Source organism: Micromys minutus, assembly GCF_963924665.1.
Source record: "Micromys minutus genome assembly, chromosome: 17".
Lineage (NCBI taxonomy): Eukaryota > Metazoa > Chordata > Mammalia > Rodentia > Muridae > Micromys > Micromys minutus.
This window is the reverse complement of record NC_137952.1, coordinates 13,931,724-13,955,343: the sequence shown is the minus strand read 5'-3', so window position 1 is coordinate 13,955,343 and position 23,620 is coordinate 13,931,724. Positions and strand designations below refer to the sequence as shown.

The 23,620-nt window shown below is 45.6% G+C and overlaps 1 protein-coding gene across 2 annotated transcripts in view; it reads right to left on the bottom strand.

Moving 5' to 3' along the window:
• LOC308431379 (uncharacterized protein) overlaps positions 1–18,177 on the bottom strand; it is a 156,333-nt gene extending 138,156 nt beyond the window's left edge. Inside the window, exon 1 of one of the 2 annotated variants that reach the window (XM_080930829.1) lies at positions 18,132–18,177. The gene's annotated coding sequence lies outside the window, so the exon portion shown is untranslated. The remainder of the gene's footprint in view (positions 1–18,131) is intronic. The other variant, XM_080930828.1, reaches the window with a different exon arrangement.
• Between the last annotated feature and the right edge of the window lie 5,443 nt (positions 18,178–23,620).

The window sequence follows — 23,620 nt, the reverse complement described above, 5'->3', positions numbered from 1 at the left end:
AATCATGAATAATATTTAATTAGTGCTTGACAAGGATCAATTTGGCAACTCTTTTTGTTCTTTCTCCTTCCCCTGAATAGAAAAATACTCATAAACCAGAGTGTTTTATTTTTCCCATCTGCTTCTGGTAAAGTGCATCCCTGAATGGCTAACTTGGTTGAGAGCGCTGAACTTTCATATACCCAGGTAATTAGACTCAGATGCTGTCCAACTGTGATTATAAATCAGGCTTGTGTATGCTAACAGAGAGCAGACTGGTCACACCAGGAAGGGTGTCACTGCCCCTCATGAACCTGCCTGGTTCAAGGAACTCTCACATAGCCTCTTTGACACTGGGTTCCTTCTCTCACCTCACCACCCAACAGCAAGCAATGGTCAGAAGCTTCATTCTTCATTGACAAAAGAAGTATAATCCTCTAGGGCACTCACAACTCTACCCAGAAGTTCAACATATACAGACTATGAGGCCAAGACACCCGGAAGTCACACAGCAGTGACACCTCCTGAATATGTTGTTGAAATCCAAAGCACTTGGTGTCCCAGAAGACCCTCACCAGCACTATATACTACTTCTCAGTTGGGGCTTTTATTCTTGGTTGGTGGGGGGTGGATTAGGAGAATTTTCCATTTATTGTTTTGTAAGAATGAGTTCGTCTGTTTAACTTTGAGAAAACAGCAATATTTGCACTGTGGAACCAAAGGCTTCTGGGACTTTGATTTCTGGGGGAAAAAAATGTGCTTTTGATTAGTTTGGGGTTTTGTTTTATATCTTGTTGAGGGAAGAGAGAGAGAGTCAGAAAGAGACACCAGTAGAAAAATAACAAGAGAGACAGCTACAGAGACAGAATTTTGGTACCTGAATGCTAAATGTCATACTGGTTGTGTGGAACCAATATGTCATAGTAATTTGTGGAGGTCAGAGAACAATCCAGGTGTCCCTTCTCTCCTTGCTTCTATCTTGCTTGAGACAAAGTCTCCTATTAGTCAGCACTTCCCTGACTCCACTTCCTATCTGCCTGTAGGAACACTCAGGATACAAATGCACATTACTGCACCTGGATTTATGTGGTTTCTGGGGATTTGAACTCAGGCCCCAAGACTTATACTGCAAGTACTGCACCCACCGTAATGATTAATCTCAATGGCTAACTTGATGAGATCTAGAATCTCATAGGCTGCATGCCTCTAGGCATACCTGTAAAAAAAAAAATAAAATCTTGATTGGGTTCATTGACGTTGGGGTCATTGTGGGCAGTATCATTCCCTGAGCTGGGATTCTGAACCACAAATGTAGAAATGAACTGAGCGCTAACATCAATCATTGTTTCCTGATTGAATGCATGAGACCGGCTACCTCAAGCTCCTGCCTCTATGACTCTTCGACCATCATGAACTGTTCCCTTGAGTCATGAGCCATAATAAGACTTCTCTCCCTTGTATCCTTGGCCAGTATATTTCATCATAGCAACATGAAAAATAATAACTGAGCCATCTTCTCAACCCTGAAAGCAAGCATTAAATGTTTGATGTCCACTTGAAGGCTGTCCACCTAAGAGGACCTCTTTTCTTCATGTGTGCCTGATACACATGAAACTGGAATGGAAGGCTTCCCAGAGTCAATATCTAACACCCTAGGACATCTACAGCATGAGGAACCAGCTAACATACCAATCTAGGTGCCATATCTAGAACACCCCCTATCTAATACAAGGCTCTCAACAGCCTTGAGTTTGAGCCAACATGGTCATGTGAGGTTTGCAGAATCACTCAGCCATGCATGAGGCAGGGGTTCCAACTCAGACTTTTCTGACTCAGTCTGCGTGACACACACTGATCCTCTAAGTGAACTTTTTGTCCCTACAACTGTCCGTAACTGACATTCATTGAACACTATTGTTAAAGATTTTATGGACATCACTTCAGCCCTCCCTTTACACTTCTTATTCCTATTTTTTGAATAACTTCAAGCCTTAGAAAGCTCAGTCACACAAAGAGGTTACCTCGCTTCAGGGACCTGTCTCTTGGTCACTTGCTGCACCGACCCACAGTCAACTTTTGGTACGTGCCCTAGACATCTCATGAATGACTCAACACTCTGAAGACCCTACTGTGTGAATTCTGCTGAGTTCCCAGACTCAGCTGGGTGAACTTGACACTATGGAAGGGCATAAATCATTAAAACCCTAAGTCCACCAATAGAGAATATTAGACACAGTGATCTCATAAAGACACAAGCAAACAACGGGCACGAACAACCGCTGTATGGTCTTTTATAAGGGGGAGGAATGGTACCATGGGAACTGTGCTCTTATGAAAAGCTAAGCTCTTAGAAGATAACATTGAAGTAAAAAATCCTGTCTGCTTCACCCTCCCTCTGCTCAATGCTGAATTCCCTCCCTTATGGTTTCAGGGACAAGGTCATCAGAACTGGTTTCTGCTTCACTGACTTTTCCACATGTAGCCTGAAAGTCCCTGAAAAGAAACCAGTGACCATGAGATCATTAGAGTGTGGGGTTTTAATTAGCCAGGGTCCTACATTGCGGAAGGGGCAATAAGCCTGTTCATGGTCAACCAAAGAATCAGGTGACAACATATTCATGGGGTTCCTGTCTCCCTTTTTCTGGCTATCCTTCCATGTGACAGTCCCTGACTGGGCCCAGTTCTGCTTTAAACCCACATCAGACTGGGTCAGCTCAGCTAGAACTTCACAACATGCCATTTTCTGGATTTACCTCAGGAAGGGAAAAGTTTGTTCTTTAAAGGAATCACCATCACCGAGACTAAGAGAAGGACTCGCTGTGTGTACAACACCGAAAAAGAAAAATGAAAGCAAAACAAAACGAGAGTCTAGACTGCCAAAAAAATAATAAATTGACATCATTGTAAAACCGTGTTGCAGGACAAGAATACAAATATTATTCATCTCAAGAAAAGGGCTGACCTAAGAGTTGATTTATATGCACTTCAAATGCAGTCCAGGAAGTAAATGGAAAAATCAGGGTGTGAGGTCACTGAGTAGGCAAGAGTCAACTTAAGGGTAAAGTTAAAATCTCGAGGAAGGGAACACACAGTTCAACTCAGCCATATTAAATTAAGATCTGTCCTCACTTTGAAGAAATGGGAAAAGCCTGATCTTAAGGTGCATATGCGATGAACAGCGTTTTCCTCTCCACACAGTAAGGGTGTTTTCCTTCCCCCAAAAGAATACTTGTTACAGAATGAGAAATTTCAGTGCCAAAGGGATGCTTTGTAAGTAGAAGAAACATCGTAGTAGGCCTTGAATCAATTGTATCACCAGTGAGCGAGCAAGCAGCTGAGACATTTGAGAGGCTTTGAAGACACAGTTTCACAGTTGGATCACTTTGTATGAGAAGGGTTTGAATTGGTCTAAATGGCATTTAAACTCAAAGGTAGGTAGGGGTGCTCTGTCAAACAAGGTCAGGCCAACAAGATCAGCCCACATCCCAGCTGGCAGTGTGACTGAACTCAGAGGTAACAAAGAAAGGAGGGGGATGTGAGAGTGGAAGGGGTTAGCTGAAAGGAATCAGAGGGATTGCTATGGGTATGGTCAAGACACACGGGATACACACATGAAGTTGTCAGGGCACAAATGCAACATATTCTTTTTAAGGGGGTTTCTCTGCTCTGAGGACTGGTATATGTATGGTGCATGCATACACGCATGTGCAGAGGCCAGAGGAAGATATCTGGTGTCCCATTCAGTCACTCTCAGCTTTATTCTGCTTATTCTCTCTCTAAACCTGGAGGTAGGCTTCTGCCTATCAAGATCCAGGGACCCTACTACCTCTGCCCTGTTGCCGCAGTGATGGGCTTACAGGTGTATATGAACATCCCTGGCTTGGTATTGGGTTCTGGGGATTTGAACTCAGACCCTCATGCTTGCACAGCCAGCATTCTACCTACTGAGCCACCTCCTCAGCTCTCATCCTAGTCTTATACCCATTCTGTTTAAATCCGGTTTGCACTTAAACTCCTCTCAGCCCAATCCAATGATGCGAATGTTCTCCAGTGAGCCACCAGAGGGCAGTGACTTGAGATGTTTTGCTGTTGATGACTGCTGACTCAGTGCAGCTTCCTGGCCACTGCCAGTTAGCAATCGGGAATCACTGGGACAGAAGAAGTTGTAGGCTCCACGATGGTCTCCTTTACTAAAATCAACATAAAGCAACAGGCCTTTGTAAGAGGTAAAATGTGTAAGCCAGGCACATGGTCACGCTGCTGAGAAAAGGCACACCAGAAAGGGATCAAAAAGGGACCATCCATGCTGATTGGGGGTGTGGGGGAGTGGGAGGGACCAGAGTGGTACTCAGAGATTCCCAGCATCCCCCTGCCTCTGCACTGCCACACTCTATTCACAGTCAGGGAATACTTCCCCATGCAGTGCCTCCCACCTTCAACCGGGTTCTGATGTCAGCTGTACTTCGACTTCCCCTGCATGTACAAAAGACAGGAAACCAGGAATGCCAGTTGGGAGCCTAATGCATTCCTCCTCTTCAGTCCACATTTACAACACTTGGTGTCAGTGTTCAACCAGGCGTTAGCCAGGGTAAAAGCATCCTGAGAAAGAACTGTGATTGATACAACGGCAATCTGAATGGGTCCCTGGGAACTGGTCCTGGGCTGCCATTTATGACCCAAACTCTGGCCTCTAAAAGGCCACACTGCAGTAAGAGAGCATGTTCTAGAGAGTGTGCCCACACCTTCCCTGTCTGAAGGTCTGAACACAGCTAATTATAAGTCATAAGCACCCAGTTCTTAAGTAGGTATCCTCATTAGCCCAAATTTCTCCCAATGTGTCTATCAGACAGAAACCTAATGTCACCCAAGTGTGCGAGAGGGGCCATTCGGAAAGTCTGGTTTTCCTTCAAAGTTGGGCGATAAAAGTTCTAGACCGTGTACAATGAAAACTTTCACACAGTTAGCCTCTGCTGAAGCACCCCAAGCCCTGAGTTCCTAATGGATTCAAAGATAACACTAGGATTGGCTAACCGTCTCAAAGAGCCACTAAGCAACCAGGAAGAAATCATGGGTAATCCTTCGAGGAATTCTGAATTTAGTTATAGAAGTTCCTCGACTTGCTATAAGGTTATATCCTGGAAAATCCACCACATTGAAAACACCAGCTGAAAAATGCATTTAATACAAGCAGCCAATCTAGCCTCCTAACTTGGCCTAGCCGACTTTGTACAAACTCAGAAACCTGCCTCAGCATGCATCTGAGCCAAAGCAACTAATACGAAGCCTGGCCCCCATTCAAACATGGACGCACCCATGGAATTGGGTGCATTCTGTGTAGCAGTGTGGGACTGTGGAGGCTGACAGGGTGTGGTGGCTTCCTGCCACTGCCCCAGCAGTGCCAAAATTCACAGTGCAGTGGCTAGTGCTACCTGTGCTCCAGTGTCCCCATATCACATGGTTGAAAGTTTGGATTGCCTGGACTTTTTGGCCAGTGTCTAACCATAGACCCACATGGGGAGGAGCTCGCTGCTCTTGGGTAAAGACTAGGTTCCAGGGCCTGAAATTAATGATGGCTGAGGTACGTAAGTGAATCCAGGTTCTCCATTTACTACGTGGCCGGGGCCAGTTTCTCTGAGCTCTGTTTTCTTGCCCGTGAAGCTAAGATAGCAATAGCTCACAGCATCATAATAAAATAGTCATTTTCCCGGAGCGGCCTCTAAAGAACGGGCTTTCTATACTATCTTCCTCATCTTTACAATCCTCTTGTAAAGGAATTATGACTGCCATTCCTCACTGATAAGGAAACTGAGGCCCAGAGATGTTAAACAGCTCTCTCTAAAGCCTAAGTCCGTGGCGGCATGCAGATTCGAATCCCTTAAGCCTGACAATGTCACCGTCGTGGTGAAGTGAGGTCACATGGATGAATATCAGCAGAGCGGTGAGCATGCGTGGTTAGTGTTGCTGCTGAGTTGTTGCCCTAAGGTCTGGTCAGCTCAAGCCCTCTCTCTCCTCCTCCTCCTGCTATTACACACGCAAAACAAAAAAACCAGGGCAGCCGGGTCTAGCCGGACAGGCACAGGCTCTGGGATGACACCTAGTAGTTGTGTGACCTTGGGGAAGTAGATGGATGTCTCGTAGCCTCTGTTTCCTAACTTTAGCACAGGGGCAGTAACAAAAGCACCTGTGGTACTAGTGCGGCTGTTAAGGACAAAATCGGAGGCAGGGAGAGGGTTCACTGGATAACAATGCTTGTTACCCAGGCCTGAGGACCTGAGTTCGAGCCCCAGGAATCCCAGTGGGAGGAGAGACCTGACTTCTGCAAGTTGTCCTCTGAAAGTTACATATGCACTGTGGCGCGCGCGCACACGCGCACGCGCGCGCACACACACACACACACACACACACACACACACACGTACCCTTCAGTCCCTTGACACCCATGCAGTCCCGACTGATATCTAATGCACAGGTGACCCCAGGCAAACCAGCAGAACCATAGGAAAAAACACCTCTGTGGGAAGGTTGCAGAACTGCAAAGGGAAAAGCGCGTACAAACTTCTTCAAGCATCCAAAAGCGCATCTACACAATCCTCTCCCCCACCAGCTGTCCTCGGGGAAAGCAGGTGACACAGGGAGTTTGTGACTGACCTGGCTTGATGGGAACTTGAAATAATTGTTAAATTGCTCATCATTATGGCGTAGCTGCAGCTGGCATTTAATATCCAGTGGACAGGTATGATCAATCTGTACACTCCCCTCACAGCCTCCAGTGGGCATTAGCACTAGACCTACCCTACCCCTGACTGGCTAGGCTGGTTTCCCGTCTGGGTTAGGCCAAAGTTCCAAATCAGGAGTTGTCCCGGCAGCTCCACAGCATAGCAATCACACGTTCCAGGTTCCTGGAGCTTGGAAGCTCTGTCCGCAGAGAGGTCAGCAGCAGGCAGGGTCCCCCCCCCACCCCCGTGGTGAAGGAGTGCACAACCCCCGCCCCCCAACTGGGAAAAGAATGCCAGCAGCATTCAGAGCCCATAGCTACTTTGGAGTGAAAAGTCTCCCCAGAGCCCCTTTGGGAAACTGGGTTTCTTTAGGAATTCCTCCCGGGCAAAGGTGTCTGAGACAGCCCCACCTTCTACAAGTCTCCCCAACAGATGGAGAAACACTGTTTTTTGAGGAGAGCACATTCACATTCACTTTTGTTCATTATTGGGTCCTGTTCTGCCTGGTCCCTGAAATGCTATATGTTATCCTGAGCCTGTTTGTTTTCATCTGTCAGAGTAGTTTATTGTTAAGGAAATACAGTGTCTCTTCCCAGCCATCAAAGCTGCTTCATTAAAGTTAATAGTGTTTGACTTGCAAAGATCTCTTGCAGGGGTAACCCAAGAAAGCTCCCGCTGTTAGGTTTTCAGGCAGTTAAGGCACCAAATGGATGTCACAGCTGCATTAACCTTTCAGGAAGAGAAAAGAGGACGGAAGAAGAGAGAAAAAAGAAAACAGACTGTGTGGCTATATCTAGTAGGTGCTCAATAAATGCACCTCAGATTCATGAAACCAATTCTACCCATTTGTTTCGAATAAGGTGCTGAGCTAAGGTGACCTGGGTCCTGACCTTGCCACTCAGTTCTGTGACCTGGGGTATGATACTTCTCCACATTGAACTTTGGCTTACTTATCTCAGGGAACAAGGAGGATGTATCAGAAGGAAGCACGCTTTTGCCCTCAAGTAAACATACCATGAAGTCTGATATATGTTGGGTAAAACTTGTTTGTGGCTAAAGCAAGTGAGGTCAGAAACCCCACCTCAGCGTCTCGCCCTGGCTCCATGCTCGGCTACACTACTTTTGACTGTGTAGTACCAAATGTCCCATTCCCCACAACAATAATAGGTCTCTCACCTTCAGACGACCACCATTTACTGCTTGTTAGTTCAGAGTTCATTTACTGCTACAGTCAATCAGTCTCAGCTGAATTTAGGGGTCACCACCTCCCTCCTCTGCAGACCACTCTCTGAATTTCCTCTCAGTCCTCAGCTTAGCTCTGACAGACAGGAGTCATCTCAGCTGACCCTGAAGAAGTAGATAACGGGAACCTAAAAGCTACCTGGGAAGAATTTAGTAATTCCCCCCTCCCTCCATGTACAAGAAGAGTTCCCCTCTTGGCTTCCGGGACGCTCTTCACTAGACGTGCAAGACCGGCAAGGCAGCAGAAAGAGACTGAAGCGGTGGGAAGCGGGGAAGAGAAGAGGAAGTGTCTCTGGCTTTGAGATGTGCTTACCACTGAAGTTCAGGTAGCCAATCCAATTGTCACAGGAAAAATCTCACCAGACATCCTGCATGTATGCAACGCTGGGACCCTTGTCTGAAGAGACTGCGTTCATGAGCAACTCCAACTTGGATGGGTCCCAGAACACTGCACCTGGTCAAAACTCTTAAACAATCACGCGCCATATGCTTAGTTTTATTTTGGGCACAATTCTCTGGAGGAGGAAGAAAAAGGCGAGCAAAGAGGACCATTCATTTAGTAGGTCAGTCCATCCGCCAGTCTCCACGACCCCGGGGACATCTCCTCACCGAGGGAAAGCTAACTAGCCACTGAAGCAAGGCTGCAAGGCACCTTACGGGGGTCAAATGACCCTTTCTCGGGGGTCACCTAAGACCATCAGAAAACAGATGTTTACATTGTGATTTATAACAGTATTATAGTTAAAGTTATGAAGTAACAATGAAAATAATTTAATGTTACCACAACCCAAGGAACTTTATTAAAGGGTCACAGCAGTAGGAAGGTTGGTCTTTATCCACCCATTATTATTCAGATCCATAGGAAGTCAACTTGTAAACTGCCCAAGGAGGACCTGAGTTGGAATCAACAACACGCATTATGGAAGCTGACTGAGGTATCACACCGTGGGACCCCAATACTGAGGAGCCAAGACACGTGGGTCCCAGAGCCTTTGGACAAGCTGCTCTGGGTGAATAGGTGAGTTGTGGGTTTAGTGGTAGACCCTGTCTTGAAAAGGTAAGATAGCCAATTACACACACACACACACACACACACACACACACACACACACACACTTAAATTTGTGTAATGCTTTAGTGGTTTTGTAACTGTTAAATATAGGGGGAAAAAAAGGAGACAAATAATGAAAAGAGATCCATCTATATACACTCATTAGGGTCCTTGCAAAAGCTTTGTGAGTTGGCCATAGGCCATACAGTCACCGTTACAACAACTGACAGAAACGGAGAGGTCACATGCTCGGTGACTGGTGAGTTAAGAGCCAGGCAGTGAGTAAATGAGAAAGTGTCCACCCTCGGGTGCCCTACATCTTCTTGTTTCACCCAAGGACTCTTCCATCCGCCCACAACTGCTTCTGGAATGACGGGACGGCAAGGGTCCTTGCCGTTTCAAACATCGAACTCTCTTGTTTCCCAGTCTGCCGGTCAGACCCCTTGTAATTGTTTTGAAACAAAAGCTTGTGCTAGTTTTAGGTTCAAAATATCCAGCTTTCCTGAAATGCCTGTGCAACTCCAAAGCCAGTGGAAGTCAGATGTACAAGTTTGGGTGAGAAGTATTTGGCAACAGCAAAGCTTCATAAAGCTATCCTATGGTATAGAAAATTATGTTACTACCCACATCATTTGAACTGAAAACTGCCCTGACGTTGTTTTTAATTAATCTTTTTTCTGTTTCAAATCCTCCACCAGGCCTTTCTGCCAGGCTTCTGAAGGGTCCCGGATGCATACCTCCAGCCAAGAAATGTGTTCCGTCTTGGGTCACTGGAAATTCTTCAGACTATCTGGCATGAAAACATATTGCCTTTAATTAAAAGGTTATGATTTGTGTGAATTCTCATTTAAGCCACTGAAAGAAATCTGTTCTTTAAAACCAAAACTGTTAACACATTAAGATACGATGCTGAAAAACGGTTCGTGTTTTTAAAACTACTTAAGCAGACGAAAATGAGCTGCCTGGTATTGGGGGGAAAAATCTGTTCATATTTAGTAAAAACCCTTCATTTACAAGTAGAGGGGCAAATTTAGTACATGTGTGCCCAATTAGCCATGAAAACTCAAGTAGCCATGAGCTGTCCCAACCATCTGCCTGTTGATGTTAAAGCTGAGAACCTATTAACACAGTTGCCATTCAAACAGTTAAAAAGTGATAAAGTACGTAACTGGGATCTGATAGCGCTTGAAACATGATACCATTGTATACTAATGCCAAATCAGCTTTGAATTATGGTTCCAGTAAGGTTGGAGGCAACTCAAGCATGTCAATTAGTGATCCACAAACTCAAAACTCACTTTATTATATATGGTATTCAGTCACACCTCTTTGCTCTCGAGCAGGAAAACAGTCTCTGACATTCAGAGGTAAAAGCCATGTAAATCCTCCCAAATTCTAGACTCTAGAAGTACCCAATATATCCTTTCTCATACAAGTTAGTTATCTTTTAAATGCATTATAGCTCAAGGTAATTTCTCCAGGAACGGCATTTAAAAGGACCATTGGGGCAGAAAAGTGTGGTGATTACAGAGAAAGACACGATCAATAGAACCACTTCTGTCTACACCACTGTTGTTCCAACTCTGAGGACGTGTCCACATGGTCCCATTGTGGACAGACCACACTGCTAGGAGTGAAATCACATTTATTCCTAGCTCTGTGTGAAGATACGTGTCACTTCTGTTCCTTGTTTGCATTTCAGAAGGAGCTGCCACATCCTCAGAACCCAGATGAACCCATCAAGAAGGTTCTGGAGAATGACAGGACTTGCTTTGAGCTTCACTCCTTTAGGTGTTTAGGATATTAAGAAGCATGTGACAACTAAGTCTGAATCCTGATGGGTTCAGAAGGTACTCTGAATTCCAAACAGCTTTAAAACTGCTGCTGTTTCCTTCACAACACAAAGCCAGTCGTCTGCCGCCCTTGGGATTCAAATCCTGTTTGTTCCTGTTCTGAGAAACCCCTGCTGTTATCACAAAAGGAGAAACTTTACTCCACTTCCCAGTTACCATCTTACTTCTGGGAAAGAGAGCAGGCAGGATCCCTCCTCGGCCTTTCTATGAGGGATCAGGTTCCTGTCATTACAGAGTAGGGTAAAGCTTGGCTCCAAATTCACACGCCAAAGGCTAGACGGCGTGTTCTACATGGTGTCCGAGAACTTATGATTTTCTTAGAGGAGAGGGGAAAGCTAGCGTGTGAAGCTTCCGTACAGCTGAGTTAAAGCAATTAGGCAATCAGGCCCCCACTCAGAGCTCACCACACACTCACGTGGCTTTCCAAGAACAGCAAAAGTTTCCTCGCTGGCATCCTAACCAAGTTTAGATTCACCTCCTTTCCCTCTTCAGAGCTGTATTATACCCAGCTGGACTACTGCTGTTAGACTAAAGTGTAACCGTCCCAAAGTCCAGTCCCAATTCAAGTTCTGCCCATCAAAAAGCTCAGATCTCCAATTCCCGGTCTGTCCACAGACCTAAGGCTGTGCTTTTGGCATGAAATTTAAGATCCTTTCGTGTCTTTGCCCACTGCACACCCAAGGAATCTCTAAGGTCTGATCTTTCTGTGGAGCACTGCCCCTTCCTCCCTCCTCTCCCTGGAGCACTGCCCTCCCTCCCTCCTCTCCCAGGAGCACTGCCCCTCCCTTTATTTTATCATCTCGTCGGCCCTCTAGGCAAAAATCCTACCAGTATATAAAGGCCTAAAAAAATAAATTCTATGCTTTCAATGAAAAATGCAAAGAGCACTTCCAGGGTCACAAGCAATCAGTAATGTCTGCTACCTCTGTTACTGCTGCTGTGTGACGGGGCCTTTAATCATCAGGACAATATGGAATTTTAACTATGGCTCCCGTGACAACAGTTACTTTCGTTTATTTCATAGTTATTCACCTATTTATAGAAGCCTCACATCTCCTTATCAACTATGAACTCTCTAAGAAGATCTCATTCTATATTCTCTGGTCACAATACAAGTCCTACCTCACACTGTACAAGTTCAAGGAAAAGATTAACTATTGCATCCAGCCACAAGGGGGCAGAGTTGGGCCATTGTTAGTGCAATCACCCTACTATTAGCAACAAAGGTTTCAAAATTGAGGCATTTCTCCACAGAAACTGTTTCTTTGTTTATTTAAAGTAAGAATGGATATTTGTCACATGTAATTTGGACTGTATACATGCTGACTGGACAGATCCAAGTTTGGAAAAGTACCTATGGTTAAATCCTCACCCCACCCCCACCCCCACACACTTGCACACACAGGAACAAAATTCTAAAACTACCCACCAGGTTGTAGCAGTGCTCATGACCTCGGGTGATGGAGTGGACTGCTTTTTCCTTCCATGTTGCCTCTTTCTGGATTTTATACAGCCAATCCTTACTCATTATGTGACCAAAGGATGTAAGGGTCTTAGCTTCCTGTCCCATTGTTGTGATGAAATACCCTGGCAAAAGCAACTAACCGGGGAAGGACTAACGGCTCACTGTTCCAGATTATGACACATCACTTTGGAGAAGTCACGGTGAATCGGTAGTCAAAGGGCAATGACTTCAGGTGTGCATGTGTCCTGCCACTCATCCTGCCTTCTTTAGACAGTCTAGAACCTCCCTGCCCAAAAAAAAAAAAAAAAAAAAAAAAAAAAAAAAAAAAAAAAATGGTGCCGAGCACAGTGGGTGGGTCTTCCTACCTTGATTAACATAATTAAGATTCCACGGACAAGCTCACAGACATAACCTGGACAATCCCTGCCGGAGACTACCTTCCCTGGTCCTGCTGAACTGTGTCAAGTTGATGATTAGCACTGACCATTGCAGATGTTTACTTTAGAAAATCTCTAAGCAGTGTCTGATTTCTTTTGCCATCTCATCTTCAATCCCCAGCCCGACCCACTTAAAAGCAATTACAACATCTGGAATAGTTTCTGATAGAATAAAGCGGAGACTCCCACACTCTCTTGATACATAGTATCTTTCCTATGTCAGTAATTTGTATGATAGCCCTGGAATAAAACAAATACTAACAGTTCTATTTGTTAAGTCAGTGAATTAAGTTAGTAGCTGCTGGGAAATTAGTACATATAAAAGTTTCAATGTACTATTTTTATTCCATTTTTCACTGATCACAATTACTTGTTGGGCATTGAGAAATCAACAAGAATACCACTACTCTTGTTTTTTTTAACAGCTCGAGGGATTTTAATATACTTAATATCCATGTAACCGCTGGGCCAATCAAAAAATTACAGGAAACTCCTCCATGTCTCCTTCATTACTTCATTATTCCACTGAATTTTACAAGAAACTCTGTGCTTATCAGGCATCCCGAAGATACGACGTCACGGAGAGGCACGCAGCGCAACCTCACTTTGAAGCTATGAACTACGCAGACCAATAGTTCATGGACATCCCACGTGGAGATGATACGTGCAGCTGTTTTCCCCCAACACCGTAAAGAGCTCTCGGCCACCCTGAGTGTTTACTACACTGCCTGCAGTACCTCAAGGCAGTGTGTACAGAAGACAAAGCTCAAGTCCCTGAATAAAAAGTATCAAGTGCCTACTGCTAAAACGGCCTTGAAGGTATGGAAAGCCTGTGAGCTGCAAACCGGTTCTCTCTGACTCAAAACCTTCCCTGGTGGAGAAGAGAAAGGTGAGCTGGGGAAAGTGATGTTTGAGGGTTGTCACGTTACGTCCCTCTGTTCGACCTTCCCTCTTTAGCCTTTTCCTAATGTACTCTTCTGTTCATTCAAAGTTATGACCTAACAGTAGACCCAATCAATATGTTTCTGGGCAGCGAGTAAATTCCTCTTCTGTGCAATCCAGGCCTGGATTTCCAACCAGTCTAACTGACTTTTCAACCTCTGGACGGAAATACCTGAGGCTTTGCCAAGACCTGCAGTGCACAGGGCCCCAGCATGGAACTATTGCCCCAGAGATAGCCTTCTCCCTACAGACTTTAGCGGGAGCTCTGCCAGGAATGGCTGCCTAGCTCCTCCCACAAGTCCCAGTCAAATACACAACTGCAGCTACCCATGGCCAACTTCAAATGGAATTTAGAACTTATGGACTCAGTCAGACATCTTAGTTTAGTTAGAGGGTTTGTCATTTTCCTATCAACTCAATTAACACCTATATCTACAGAATGGTGTGTGACCCAGCCTTGCAAAGCAGGTTTGATAACTTAGCACAGCTGACCCTCAAAGGCATTACGTTAAACACAATCAGCAAAACACAAAAGCATATGTTTGTGAGGCACATAGAAGACGTGAAGAGTAGTCAAAGCTATGCAGAGAAATAGAAGGGCCATGACTGGAGGGAGGAGGCTGTGGACGTTGCTGGCTAATGAGTCCGGAGCTGCAGCTTTGCAAAATGGAGTCTTTGAGATGGACAGTCCTGATGATGGCTGTTGCTTAACAATGTCCATTTCCTTATCGCACTGAACACCTAACAATGGTGCAAATCGTACATTCTATATTAAGTTTATCTTGTCAGCTTTTTAAAAATCACAAGGTTGTCTTTTTAATGTAGGAAGCCTTTGATTTTACTAGAACCATGTCCTTAAATGTTCCCGTGAGGGTTTTCCCAGTCCTGGGGAAGAGTTCATCTGGATGATCTAGTGTTAAATGACATACATGATGTTTCCAAATGGAAATTTAGATCCTGTTTTAAAAGAACAGTGTCCAAACAGGAATAGTAGTTGAGCTCCAAGAATAAATAAAAAGGGGCATCTGCCTTGTCCGGGTCTTTAAAAGAGTAGTGTGTAGGTTAGAAGGAAGACGTCCCAGCAATGTTCCAACTCTTGAAAGACACTTGTGAAATCCTCATTCATCTTCCTTTCAAAGTGGATACTGTACTCTCCATAGATTATAAATTTATGGTGACCTAGAGCCTAGAACAGACACAGGAAGAAAACTGGCAGATTCTAACCTTGACACCTAAAACCAGCATCCTGGGCTTGGTCCTTTTAGTGGGAGGCATCCTGGCTACAGTTGTGGAGGAGCACAGGCATCAAGTGCAGTGCAGAGCACCAGGCTTCCTCCTTTCCAAGAAGCCCGGGCTATGGGTACATTTCCAAAATGTGTCTTGAGAAATGTACCCAGAGGAGAGATGGGTTTGCATGGTCACCCAGGGGAAATGCTGGAAGATACACTCTCTTTCTCCGTTCAAAGAAATATCGTGGCTGGACAAGCTAGTCAAGCCTCAGTTTTCCCACCTGTGAACTGGAAGTAAGACTAGCACTTCCTCACAAAGTCATGCAAGAATAAGACGGGTTGTACAAGTTAGTGTCTCAGCGGTTTTAGGAGTCCTAGAAGAAAGCACATTGCATGGGAGAGTGCAGTTTCCATGTTTTAACTACATACCGAGCAAATGCTAGAACATTTATAAACACACATAAAGTTTAAGGAGCCCCCAAAACAGTGAAGCCTCGTTGCTCAATGCTCGGCCTGATTGTAAAACCAGCATCCATCTTTTGAAATAGCAGATGAGATCTTCCTGACCCTGCTCCCTAGCTCCCTCGTAAGGTAGCCCTTACCTTGTCTGTAGTTCATGCTCATTTTTATCACTTGTCCCGTTACGCTGTGCCACACTCTGTTCTACATGCGTTCTATTAGACACCCCTTCTGATCCTCAAGGCTTACCCTGTGGACATCAGCACCACCACTGTTACCCGCCTACAGACACAGCTTGGAAGTGACGTGATCAGGTTGTGAACCCAGGCAGACCTCCTGGATCTGTACTTATGAAATCTAATGTTAGCTGAGGCCTGACACGGCCAGGCTGGAAACACGTTTCCTGCTTCAAAGAGGAGTTATTAAACAACCACCATATGCCGGGTGCTGGGCTGAACAGTCGAAGAAATAACTTTTTCCCTAACTGGCTACTGGCATTTCCCAGAACATCTGGTTCCTTCAGCACTGTTATCTCTGAACACTGACTTGACATAAGGCTTTGGCCAGGGGCCCTGTAAGATCCTGAGCTGCCTTAAGCATCAGACATTTTACTTCACATAACGTCCAGGGCTTCTCAACAAGCCTCCATTCAGAAGGAACTATGGGAAATTCCAGTTTCTTCCCTACCTCCAGCCTTTGGTTCCGCAGAGCCACACAAGAGTGCATGTCCTCTACCAGCAAGCAGGCCAGACTGCAGCCTTGTGGCCCAGCCCACAAGGAAAAGCCTCAACTTTAACAGCATGTCACTCCCCTGATTATTTCCCGCGCCTGGAATCCAACACAAACAGAACATCTTTCATGAGCAGCTCCCAGCATGCACCAACCCTAGAGCCTCCCATGAGCAGCCAAATGCAGGAGGTGCTAAAGGTCCAGGGGGGTTGATGAGGCTGCCTGTCCCCAAGCCTGTGGGAGAGAGAGCCTCAGCTACTCTCTAGTCCAAAGTTTCTGGCCAGCAGAAGCTGCCCCAAGTCCCAGCTGCCTTCAGATCCCAATTCCTGGGGTGAAAACAGAAGTTGTACATGAGACCCCAAGAAAGACCAAAAGATCAGAGAGCAATTGAACCTGAGCCACCCAGGGGGACAGGCAAGGGGCAAAGGACAGAGAGAAAACAGACATGGTCCTCCAAGTTACACTGCAAACCATTTACAGGGCTGAGTAAATTCCAGCCCCAGTAGACAGTGGGGGTGCAGATTTTCTTCAGAAGAACAGCAAATAGAACTGACCCCTACTCTCCAAAAACCCCCTCCCCTCTTTTCCCCCTCCCCCTCCCTCCTTCCCCCCCTCCCCTCTCCCCCTCTTCTTCTCTCCCTTTCCCTCTCCCCTTCTCCCTCCCTTTCCTTCTCCCCCCCTCCTCTCTCAGGGATAAGCACTAATCAAATGAATGAGATCATTCCAAACGGTGCAGTCAGGGAAATGGGTCTGTGAGCTGAGATCTGAATGAGGTAGCAAGGGAGTAAAAGCAAGGGAAGGGCAGAGCAAGCAGAAATCCAGGACCGGTAAATGCTGACTAAGGGGTTAGGAAAAACTACATGAAGACTTAATGGTCTCAAAATTCTAGTACAGAGTAGGGTGAGAGTTATTTTTCTTAAAATTACAATGATCAGGGTGCTAAATAGAAGTTTCCGCTTGGCTTTAAGCAAGGGCACAATAGGAATGAATGCGGGTATACAGAGAGCCTAGTTTTTATACATCTCATACGGCTCTTTTGGAAAGCCTTTCATGTCCTGTCTCCTTTAAACTTTTATGATATAGGCTAAAAGCCTGATAGAATCTTTGACTTCCAGTCAGTTCTGGATTGTGAGATCGTTTCCTCAGAACTTTAAGAAAACTTCCCTTCGGTAGGGATATAATTTAGCCCCCTAGTTCCAAAATTTGAAAAGAAAATGCAAATTACCTCCAATTGCAACTCGTTACATTTGTGCCCGTGGTTAAGGGGGTGGGAGTTTAGGAAGGGTGGTTACTTGCTTTTTTCAATGTGCTTTTTTTGTAGGACTAGAACTGAAAAGGGGGGTTATGTCGTGCATAATTGAGCAGTCTCCTCATCTTCGAGGTTAATGAATGTTTAACTGCTGCTTAGATCTCTTTTCTAACATCGCTACAATCTACATTCAGTCCAGGATACAAATAAAGTTGAAAAGTGCACCGGGGGTTTTGCAGCCCTCGCTCTGTGAAGCTGCACAAGTTGAGTCCCGTGCAAGTCTCGTTCTTTCAGTGGACAGAATTTCTTGGGGATGCTTCAGGCCGCTGGCCATATTTCTCCCTAGGCACTTATTAAAACCAGGTGCGTGGAAGGCGGGCCTTCAGGGACACAAAGCCTTCGTGTTACCCAAAGCTCCCCCTTCCGGTGTGTTTCCCAGAGGCGATCCCTGAGCTGAGTCCTGGAGAAGCAGACAGCTAGCCTGGCTGGGCCATTAGAGGGCAGGACAAGCAGGGGCGACGATTGGGGGTGGGTGACCTTCTGGGCACAGGGGGAGTATCCTCTAGTGTGCTCAGAGTGCAAGGCCCTAGAGCCACAGCGCTTGCCAGGGCGGAAGACAAAGTGCAGACGGGAAGCCGCTGAGCCAAACCTGAACCCCAACCCCAACCCCAACCCCGGCGGGTCGTGCGGCATGCGTCCTGGACGCGTGGGGGACGCGGCAGGAGCCGAACTCCTTAGTTGGTGCAATGGCTCGGCAGCGCCAGGGGCTGCAACGCTTACCGTCAGCGGCCCCGCGTTGCTCACGACTCCCGGGGACAGGGGAGGGACCCGGTGAGGTCAGGTTGCAGGTGACGTAGAGGTCTGGGCGGCCTTACCCTGCCTTCGTAATGGCTGGCTGGGATTCTGAGCTTTTGGATTTCTTGTGCTTGAGTAAGAGCAGGGTCCTCCTGTGTTTGGTTTTTGGTTTTCATTTTTCCTAACTTCAGGTTATAAAAGCCCATTCCCAGATTCTATGTAACCTTCTACCGTGAGAGCCTTTGCTTTCTGAAGGAGGCTCGTGGATTTCCAGTGTCCTCAGGAAAAAGACAGCAGGTCCATAGGGATTAGAAAGCTCCATCATCGGATTAAATGTCTGACAACAGAGTTCACCCGAGGGTTGCCAGGTATATTCTGGACCTGTTGCTCTGACCTCTGAATAATAGCTGTTCTCGGCTTTTACGCCTGTGTCTAGTGAAAGTAACCAGAGAGAACTTCAGATTCACACCACCCTGATGATCGGGGCCAAAACTCAGTCCAAGCCAGATTCTCAAACTGTGGTCCATAGGACACCTAAGGCATCAAGTTTCAACCTAGGAGTCCTCAAAGCAGGGTCAGGGTCTAAAACCTACACTAAAGCTGGTGCTCTGGATAAGAACAGAGGAAGTTCACATGTCATCAAATTTGTGAAATTTCACTGTACCTTGAAAATCACTACGTCTGGACTGGGATTTGACTTTGCTGAAATGGTGCCTATATTTCTTTGTGAAGTCTTCCCAGGAGCGTCTCAGCAATATGAAAACATCTTCAAAGCAAAATGCATGGAAGGAAACACTGAAGTTTGGCTCCCAAATGAATGTGCCTTGTTCCAAAGAGTCGTGGGTTCTGTTATACAAAATTATGCCCAAGCATCATCTCCCAGTGTATAACACCCTAAGCACATCATCAAGGTGACATGGGTGGACTGTGTGTATAATTTCCACTAACCTTGAGCAGTCTGTCGTTCTGAGCCTGGTGTCCCCTCTACTGTGCATTTTTCTTCTCCTGACTTCCGGCCTCAGTCGTCAGAGCTTTTGTATGTGGAATGTGGTGTGCTTCCTCCAGGAATATTGTAACTTCCAAACTACACAGAATAATCTGGTGAGCTTTTTAAACTAACCCACAAAGAGTTCCAGCATCCCCGGCACACCTTTACAGAATCTTTGGTTCCTGGGACATCTAGGAACTGACGACTTTCTTTAAAAAAAAAAATAGTTAAGTGGCAAATATTTTACCAAGAGTATTTCACCAGAACAAAGAAACATGCTGGAGGAGAGGGGATTTCACTTCCTGTGAGAGCGAAGTAAGAGAGAGGGAGCTTGGGAAGGATAAAACCCAGGTCACCCACAAGGCAGAAGACAAAGGTGAGAGGAGATTCCAAAGGCAGCTGTGCAGTGGGACTGGAGAGCATCCCTCCCAGACAGGTGTGCTGATGGTCTGGGGAAACACGAAAGCAGAGTGGATTTGCCTTACTGAGAAGCTCTGTGGCCAACAGAGAGGGACCATAGTGATAAATGAATTGCATAGAAGCCCAAGCAAGCAACCAGAACCCAAGCATGCTGTTCCTAGGCAGTCTTAGAGTCATGATAGGAAGAGCCATCTTGTTGATCTTTAATGCTGCACAGCTCAGCAATGATAATGTCATGGTAGGGAAAATAGTAACTAGTGATCCAACCAAATGTGTAACAGAATTGCACCAAGAAAGAACACAGGGCACAAAGGGGGTAATGGGAATGAATATACTCAAAATATGTTATGTACATGAATGGAAATGTCATAAGAAGCCCAAAAATGAATAATCAATATACACCAGTAAATTAAAAAAAAAAAATGAGAGGGGGCTGGCAAAATGGCTTAGCAGGCAAAGAAAGGTGTTGGTGCAATCCTTGGAGCCCAGGACTGGAGGAAGAGCACCAGCTCCTGCCAACTGCCCTCTGCTCTCCACACATGCACCATGATGCACATGTATATATATATACATGCTCATGCAAACACACACACACACACACACACACACATATATATACATGCTCATGCAAACACACACACACACTCACACACACACACAATGGTGTGAGCACTGAGCACCGACATTCACAGGTGAGACCCATGGCTGAACTTTGTGTCTCTTAATGGAAAGTCTTAGAAAAAACCCAATGGGGGGGGGGATTCAATAGATGTATTATTTAAAAAGAAAAAAAAAATAAGAAGATTTAAAAGCCAATTTCTCCTGGAAGCGGGATGTTGAATAGGAGGTTCTAAACGTGCTACCTTCCAGAACAATCTGACTTCTACCATGCGGATGCATGCTTTGGCATTTTTTAAGACATTCTTTATTTCAACATGCTCTTACAACTAGCCCTGAAACAATCTGCTTCAGTCCCCGTCCCTCAGCCAATGGCTTCTTATCTCTTGAAACAGTGAGAGAGACACTGCTGTCACCTTCCCCGCACGCTGTGAGGCAGTTCATCGGCCCGAGCTCACATCGCTTATCTATGGAAATGTATTTCAAATCGAACAAAGAAAAATCAAAACTCTCCCTGCTCATTAAGTGGGGGCCGTTTTAGACCTTCCCACAGGATCTTACAACACAAAGGACATGAGACACTTGGATTTGCAGCCACCCGTCCTGCTTCTAGCCCCTGCCGGTGTGTGTCACAGGGAGGTCAGATCACTGGGGAGCCTCCAGCCCAAAGCCCTATCCAAGCAGAAGCTGCGAAGATGAATTCTAACTTGTATATAAGCTATCAGTTAGGGTTCTTCCATGCAAATGACAGACACTCTTCTCTAGCAAGCTAACTTGGTAGCAGAATTTACAGGGGCACCTACCTCAGCCAGCCCAGTTGATCCAGCTTCAGGCACAGATTGATCCTGGGCCTAAAAGAGTCGGGGAGTTCCCTTCTTCTATGATGCCCTACAGTTCTGCTTCCTTCTCCCAGCTTTACAGCCAGGAGTACAATGAAGTAGGTGGGTGCATAATCACACAGTTATATATCACAACTCCAAGGGGACACACTGACAGGCCCTTGGGGGTTCAGGTGAATGGTTACTGTTACCGGCGAGGCCTGAATCAGTTTCCAGAAAGGGGGAGATGAAGGAGAGCCTGCTAGACTGCCAAAAATAATACCTACTACATCCCACTATAATTGTACATACCAAATACACTCCAGAGGAGATTTATGAGAACCCAGGCCAATTGGCAATGTGAGCGAAAGGCCTCATAAATGCTAACGCACCATGAAATGTTGGTTGTGAGTCAGAACCAAAAACTAAGTTTGCACAGGCCCAGCCTGGCCAAACTGCACAAGTACTCCCATAGCTCTGCTCTCGCTCGAGTAGCTGAAGCTTTCATTTTCTCCCGGCAGCTTCATTTGTCTCCGTTTTCCCAGCCATTGGCCTCTTTCTTCTAACAAAGTCAGCTTCCAACTGCACTGAGAACTTGGCTTATGTGAGTTTTCAAAGGAAGTCAGAGGGGAGAGAAAAAATCGATCAAAGCTGCAGTAACTCAAAACTAAACAAAGTGTATGTGTGTGTGTGTGTGTCTGTCTGTCTGTGTCTGTGTGTACATGTGTGGGTGTGTGCATGTGTGTCGGTATCTGTGTGTGTCTGTGTGTGCATGTGTGTGTCTGTGTCACTATGTGTAGGTGTATCTGTGTGTCTGTCTGTGTCTTTTTGTGTGTGCATGTGTGTGTGTCTGTGTCTGTCTCTGTGTATATGAGTGCGTGCACATATGTGTGTGTCTGTCTGTCTCTTTGTGTGTGTGTCTGTGCATATGTGTGTGTGCATGTGTGTCTTTGGTGTGTCTGTGTATCTGCATGTGTCTGTGTAGTCTGCCTGTGTCTGTGTGTCTGTGTCTCTCTGTGAGTGTGTATGCATGTGTGTACATGTGTGTGTGTCTGTCTGTCTGCATGTATGTGTGTGCATCTCTCCATCCCCCTCCCTCCTCTGTCTCTCAGTTTGTGTGTGTGTCATGTGATCAGATTGTTCTCGGCATCCTTCACTTGAAGATCCCCCTAATCTACTGAGTCATTTTCTTGGCCTCCTTGTGCTAGTCCTTGAATAAGCCAGAGATATTTTGCTGATATTCACTGCAATTTATTGAGTGATGGTGTATTTGTAATGTACTTTGAGAGTAAGTTTAGAGCCCTAAGGATTAGGCAATTAATTAACGGGGAAATATTTTTCTGCCATCTAGAAAAAAAAATCTTCTGATTAATTGACAGTCTATTTGGAATTTCTAATTTTTCTAAAACCTCTTTTAGACATCTGAGTTTTAATTATGTGGGAAGTGTTCAGCTAGTGCTGAAAATGGGAAGCAGGCTGATTCCCTGGTTGCTTTTAATAAGCTTCTCCCTGATGTCGACACTTAGAGAATACTGCACTGAGCATGTACTTAAAGATAACCTGGGGGCTTGGGAACTGGATCAGTCCATAAGGTGCTTGCTGCTCAAGCCTGAGGCTCTGAGTTAGGATCCCCAAAACCTACACAAAAAGCTGGATGCCTTGGCACCTGCCTCTAACCCTAGCTCTGGGGAGGATTCCTGGAGCTTGATGGGCAGAGTTTAGCCAAAGCAATGAGCTCTGGGTTCAATAAAAGACCCTGTCTCAAAATAATGTAGGTAGCAACAGAGAAAGCACCCGGCTTCCTGAGCCTCCTTGTGCCCCTGCACACACACAAACACAGACACGCATATAACACACACAAAAGTAACACAGATTGTGGTAGTTAGAATGTCCTCCATAGGCTTTGGCATTTGAACACTTGGTGCCAAGTTGGTGGTGCAGTTTGGGTAGATGCAGGAGATGTGGTCTTGCCGAAAGAAGTATGTCACTGGAGGTGGGCTATGAAATGTTATGACATCACCTCACTTCCAGCTCTTTCTCTCCCCCCTCCTCCTCCCCTTCTACTCCCCTCCCTTGCATTTGAAGATATAATCTCTGTTTCCCACCCCTGCCACCATGTCTGCTATCTGCTGCCACGCTTCCCTACCATAGAACCACAAGCCAAAGTAAGTTCCTTCCGTAAGTCTCTTCTGGTCATAGTATTTCATCGTCATAACAGAAAATTTACTAGTACATGAGTGAAGGCTACTCTTTATAAGTCTGAAGTTTACTAAGAAAAATCCTTAAAGTTACACTGTAAAAATTGTCTCCAATAGACATGAGCAAAATCTTAACACATTGGCTTCTATATCTTTGGCACAAAATGATCAAAGCCTGGTCATACTGGACTACCTCACAAGGCCATTCTCAAAGTTGAGGTATTCATTGTGTCAGCATCCTCTGCAGCCAGCAACCACCATATGATCCAGGCTAATAGCTGAAAGAGATTGATGTCTAAAGCTTTTGGAGGAAATATTCTCCAGCCTTCATGAGCTGTGTGATGTGTAGGAAGAGAGATAGTTTGTTTCTAGCCTCCTTCCTGTTTGAACCTCATTTAAACAGGTGGTGACTGCATCTCCAGTGGTCATCTG